The sequence below is a fragment of the Melospiza melodia genome, chromosome 24 (genome assembly GCF_035770615.1).
Source record: "Melospiza melodia melodia isolate bMelMel2 chromosome 24, bMelMel2.pri, whole genome shotgun sequence".
Lineage (NCBI taxonomy): Eukaryota > Metazoa > Chordata > Aves > Passeriformes > Passerellidae > Melospiza > Melospiza melodia.
The window spans coordinates 9,819,018-9,825,261 of record NC_086217.1 but is presented as its reverse complement, the minus strand read 5'-3'; positions in this window follow the sequence as shown (position 1 = coordinate 9,825,261).

The following is a 6,244-nucleotide window of genomic DNA, read 5'->3' as shown; positions in this document are numbered from 1 at the left end:
CTTTTGTGAGAGTTTGGTCTGCCTTGATGAAATTTCCTTTCAAAATTGATTCCTCCAGGGTCACAGGCTGCAGAGAGGTTGGTGTGAGAGCCACAGAAATTGCCCAGTCTGGACTTTGATTATTTAGAGTTTTAACCTGGGTCTTTGGTTTTAATTCTTGTCAATGAATTACCTAAAAAATTAACATGAATTAATGAATTTCCTAAAAAAGGTGGGTCTGGAGGAGGATTTCTGTGTGCTGACCTCGGTGCTGCTGGGCTGCTCCAGGTGTGGGAGCCAAAGGGAGAAACAGCCCCAGAGCCAAAGGAGGTCTCAGATTGGAGGATCTGGTTCAGAGCTCAATTTGGGATTTGGTGCTGGAAGGATTTGCTCTCCTTGGGAGTAGCCAGACCCAAAAAACTCAAATTCAATTTGTCTCTCTGAGTGTGGGAGCCCTGGGTGGTTCATTCCACCTTCTGCTGCTTCCTCCTGGAAGCTTCAGTGATTGATGGCCTAAAACTCTCAGCACCCAGAACTCCAACAGGCAAAATTAAAGCAAAATCCTTTCATTTTGATCACTGATGACCCTCAGGGCCCCACCTGTGTGATGAAACACCTGATTTAGCCCTCCTGGATTTCCCTTGGGCTCCTGGGGACCGGACAGGACCTCCCAGTCCCACCAGCCCCCGTCCCCAGCCCCGTTCACACTGACATCACTGCTGCTCAAAACCTGAGAGCAATGTCCAAATATTGTGACAGCTTGACAGACAGCTCCCTTTCCTGCCTGCTCTCACAGGATTGAAGCTCAGGCTGATTCAGTTACTGGGTTTGTTGGCTGAGTTTGCCCTGAGGAATTGTTGAAATTCTGGGGTTTTTTGCAAAGAGTGTTTCCAGGCTACTTCACATCTGTCATCCAACACGCTCAGCTTCTGAAGGCCACGAACACATCCCAGACCTTGGGAGCTTTCTGCAGAGCAGGACAGGGGCTTTGGGGACACGTCCGTGCCCTGGGCTCATGGACACAGAGTTGGTGCCTCCAGGGCAGGGGAAGGGGGTCCTGAGCTCTCCATCCTGCACAGAGCTGCACCCCCAGCCAGTGGGGCCAAGATTTGGGGCCAAACCACCACAAAGAGCGGTTGTGGGGCTGTTGGCTTTTGGGGTGACACTTGGACATGAGTTTCTGAGCAATCTCCTTGGGGATAAACAAGTCTGGCAGTGGGTGCTGGACATTGACCCAGAGGGGTGGGAGAGCTGCTGATACCCCATGGCCACACTCCCACCTCACCCTGGGGGTCTCATGAGCAGGACAATCCCCCAAGTTAAAATTGGGGTGAGTCAGCTCTCACAAGGGGGTGGTGAGAGCCTGTGTGGGCTGTGGAAGAGGGGAAAATGCCTGTAACGCTGCATCTTTGGCTCTTTCTAAGCAGGCAAGATCAAGCTGGTGGTTCTGGGGAAAATGAAGCGTTCAAAGCTCCTGCAGGAGAAGCTGAAGCTCTCCGTGCCTGCCACATGAGAGCATCTCCATCAGGAATGTTCCCAGCACCATAAATCACACCAAGTGTTCGTGCCTGCCTCCCCCAGCCCCAGCCTCTCTTCAGAGATTTGGGTATTTGATTCAGAAACCTCAGGATATTTTTGCAGAGCTGGTGTGTGTGAGCTGCAAATAAAACCAGCTCCTCTGAGAACTGCTTGGGTAGCTGAAATGACGGCTGCATTAATTACCACGAGGTAATTATAGTCCCACCTGCTCCCTGGGGAGCTGTGGCAAAGCAAAGGCAAATCAATCAGGGGCCCAAATCAGGACAGCTTTGCCATGTGTGGATGCCTTGTCCTCAAAGGATGTTTTCCCTGTCTGTCACTTGTCACCTTCCCAAAGTGCTGCTGCACCCAAAGAAATGGGGATGGGATGAGGAGAGCAGGGCCGGACCCACAGAGTTACCTGCAAAAGTTGTTTTTATTACTTTTTTCCCCTCTTTCCCCAAAGAAGGGCATGGGATGAGGCAGATCTCAGGGGAAATGAGTCAAGGCTGCTCCTCCTCTGGGGACTTGCTGCATTTGCTGCCAGGGTGACAGTGCCAGACAGCAGCTGCCACTTGCAGGGCTCATTACGGGCCCTGAGTCAGTGCCTGCCATCCCAGCAGAGGCTGTGGCACCGTCTGATGAGGGACAGGAAATCATTCCAAAGCCAATTTAAAGCACCCTACCTGGGTGAGGAAAAAAAAAAAAAAAAAAGCCAAGGAAACAACCCCACAACCCCACAGTGGAAGTTTGCTTAGAAATATTTTAGATCTTACTCTTGCCCATCAAGGGTGGCAAAAATCACTTGTCTCTACATGCTGGGAATGAATTTGTGTCTGTGTCTGAGAGAGAGAGTTTGGTCCACATCTGTCCTTTCTTTCCTATTTGGGGCCTTGATCCATCCCCACCTTCCCTTGCTCCTCTATTCAGAACACCTCATAAAACTCAGTGCCCATAACAGGGAGGCTTCCTAATCCATACAAAACATTCTGCAACAATTTATATATAAACCCTCATTAAAGCTTCAGCATTCCCAGGGACACTTCCAGAAAAACTCTCATTTAACAGGATGCATTTGCTTCTCCTTAAGTGTGGCTGTGTCTGGGACACGGTGTGATTCCAGGGAAAATCCACCAGAAACAGCTATAAAAGCAACCAGCAAGGGCAGAAGGAAGGAAAGGCCAGCAGTGAGAGCATCCCAAATCCCCTTGGATCATTTCCTGGTCCTTTTGGGATAAGTCATTTAGCATTCCTGTGCCTGATTGACACTAACATCATTAAAAGGTTGGTAATGAATTTCAGTGCTATATAAATCACGGGGAAAACTATTACCCTTAATCCCAGCGTTACGAGGCTTCAATAATTAATGTCATCTGAACCTGTTTCCAAAACACGACCTTTGAAATGAGATTGCTGTGGCCAGAGCCATCCCTCACGCTGCAGGCAGCTGCTTCCAGCCAGCCTGGTGGCTGCAGTGGGGCTGGGGATGGGTCCAGAGCCAGGAGCAGCCCCAGAGGGACCCTGTGCTGTGGAAATTCCACTCCTTGTGCAGCAGGATCACAGAAAACACCAGGAGTGAGGAAAAAAAAGCCCTGCCAGCATCAATTGCAGCTTGTGCCATTGTAGGGCGCTGCCCTGCAGGGGGAAAGGGCAGAATGTGGGCACTCCCTGCTCTTTCAGACTCCTTCTCTCCCATGTGGGGATGCTCAGACCCCTGGGCAGCCTGGGGCCAAAGGAAACCTCCTGGACTGGCCCATCCTCCTCTTTTATCCCCCAGTTTAGCCTCAAATGATGACAGAGGGTATTTTATTTTAAATAAAATCTCTAACTTCCATTCACACGTGTGCCTTTTGTTGTTCTGTGAGTCAGAGCCGCTCGGGGAGGCTGAGAAAGGCTCCACACATTTATTTTTATTTTTTTTTTCAGGCTTTCACACAGCATGTGGGTGCTGGGTTAAAAATAATGTGGCACCTCTCCTTGAGCTTCCTCCCAAGCAGCAGATCCAGGCAGAGGGATGTGCAGGGGAAACAGCAAATGGAGCTGCAGCTCCAACAGCCCACAGAGTTAATTCCTTTAATTTAGTCATGGTGCAAGCAGGATGTGAAAACCCTCCCAGGGAGAGGGGAAGGGCTGCTGTTCTTTGGTGCTGTGAGTTTTACGTCTTTCCCTGTTTTCAGTGCTTGAAAAATAAAGCAGCAACGCTGCTGGGATAAGGAGCAGAAGTTGTGCTGAACTCCTTCCACACCACAGTAAGACAAAGTAAAAATTCTCCAGAGTAGAAATCCATTTTGATTTAAGTGAAATGTACATCTTTGAGTCTGTGGTTAGAAAACATGGCTATGTAGCCTGACTGCAAAGCCTGGGTTTAGAGAAACTGATTCAGTGAAAGACAGAGATAAAGGGGGGGAGACAGAGGGTGATAGAGAGCTGTGAGAGCAGCTCGACCTGACCTAAGAATTCTTTCTGATAAAGAAGAAGTAGCAGCAAATGTCATGTGAAATTTGTAAAAATGAATATGCATGAACCTATGGTGAAATTGTACGCAGATGTATTTGAGAGACAAATAAAAAGAGACCTGAAGTTCCCAGAGGTACACGTGTCATTTTAGGGGAACAATTCCCACGCGCGTCCAGTGCTGCAATAAACATACAGGCCTCACAACTTCCACAAAAGTTGTGGAGTTTTGATTGTCTCCACAAAACAACAGGACCTGGCTGCAGCAGCCCACCCCACCTGCACAGGGCTGGGAGTGCTCAGGTGTGCCCATCTCACCTGCACAGGGCTGGGAGTGCTCAGGTGTGCCCATCTTACCCCACCTGCACAGGGCTGGGAATGCTCAGGTGTGCCCATCTCACCTGCACAGGGCTGGGAATGCTCAGGTGTGCCCACCCCACCTGCACCATGCTGGGAGTGCTCAGGTGTGCCCACCCCACCTGCACAGGGCTGGGAGTGCTCAGGTGTGCCCATCTCACCCCACCTGCACCATGCTGGGAGTGCTCAGGTGTGCCCACCCCACCTGCACCATGCTGGGAGTGCTCAGGTGTGCCCATCTCACCTGCACAGGGCTGGGAGTGCTCAGGTGTGCCCATCTCACCCCACCTGCACAGGGCTGGGAGTGCTCAGGTGTGCCCATCTCACCTGCACAGGGCTGGGAGTGCTCAGGTGTGCCCATCTCACCTGCACAGGGCTGGGAGTGCTCAGGTGTGCCCACCCCACCTGCACAGGGCTGGGAGTGCTCAGGTGTGCCCATCTCACCCCACCTGCACCATGCTGGGAGTGCTCAGGTGTGCCCACCCCACCTGCACCATGCTGGGAGTGCTCAGGTGTGCCCACCCCACCTGCACCATGCTGGGAGTGCTCAGGTGTGCCCATCTCACCTGCACAGGGCTGGGAGTGCTCAGGTGTGCCCATCTCACCCCACCTGCACAGGGCTGGGAGTGCTCAGGTGTGCCCATCCCACCTGCACCATGCTGGGAGTGCTCAGGTGTGCCCATCTCACCTGCACAGGGCTGGGAGTGCTCAGGTGTGCCCATCCCAAAGCCAAGCTGCTGGTGCCAGTTTTGCTGCCTGTAGGGGGACACAGTGTGGGTTAATGAAGGTGGTACAGAATGCAATCTTATCCCCTAAAGAGTTGCAGCTGAACCAATTATTAAAGATTAGGAGCAGGCCTGATGTTAACAGGCCACACCTGCAGCAAATAAGGACAGTGTTAGGAAAGAGTGGATTGGTGGGACCAGGAGGAGTCAGTGCTTAGAGGAGATGCCTGTGAGAAATTATTGAGAAGGTACCAAACTCCAGCAATGTGGAATCCTTGCACTATAATGATAATAGAACTCTCAATATACAAGGCAACAGCTGCCCAGTGTGAAATACCCCACAAACACCACCCAAGAGAAACAAAAATCTCCAAAGTCTCTTTTAGGAGGTGGTGCCCAGCCCCTGGGAGCTGCCCTTGGTGGTGCTGGGGCATCTCTGCCCACCCAGCGCCCCCCGAGCCTCCCCCCAGCCCTGCTGCCCACGAAATGACAGAAAACAGCAAGAGCTGAACAGCTGGCACAGAGCATCCTTCACCTCCCACACAAGGCACAGCAGCTCCAGCATCCCAGCCTGGTGCATTCACTGCTCACTCTGCTCTGCTCAGGCAAACACTGAAACCCCTGCCTGAGGCTGAGCTCGGTGCCCAAAATGCCTCTCCCAGCCTGGTGTGCAGGTAAAATTGCTCAGGAGCTGTGGTCTGACACCAGCTCAGAGCCATGGCCGGGCTCAGGGGTGCCTGCCCTTTGCTGGGTGGATTTGCTGTCCAAATAATTCAGCACAGAACAAATCTGAGGGAGCAGGAGGCGAGGCAAAGCTGAGGTTTCATAGCAGCTGGTGGCCCAGGCTGACAGGGCCAGACCTTTTATTTCATATTGACCTGAGTGCCTTCAAGGCAGCTTCTATTGAAAGGGAAAAGACCGGGGAAAAGCATCCCTGCAGATGTCACCTGTCAGCATCAAACCCTTGCAGCTGAAATGAGACGTGCCCACCACCCCCAGAGCACTGCTGCCAGCCCAGGAGAGCTGCTGTAACAAATCACTTCTGTTCCGAGCCTCTAATGAAGCTCAAATCCCTCCTCAGTAACGAGCTTTGACCTTGGGTGCACCCTAAAAGCTGCTGCTGAGGTGTCCATGGAGCTTCAAGCTTCCACACTGATTAAAGGGGGCTACAAAAGGCAGCTGCAGAGCCAAGGGCGGGCAGGGCCCAGCCC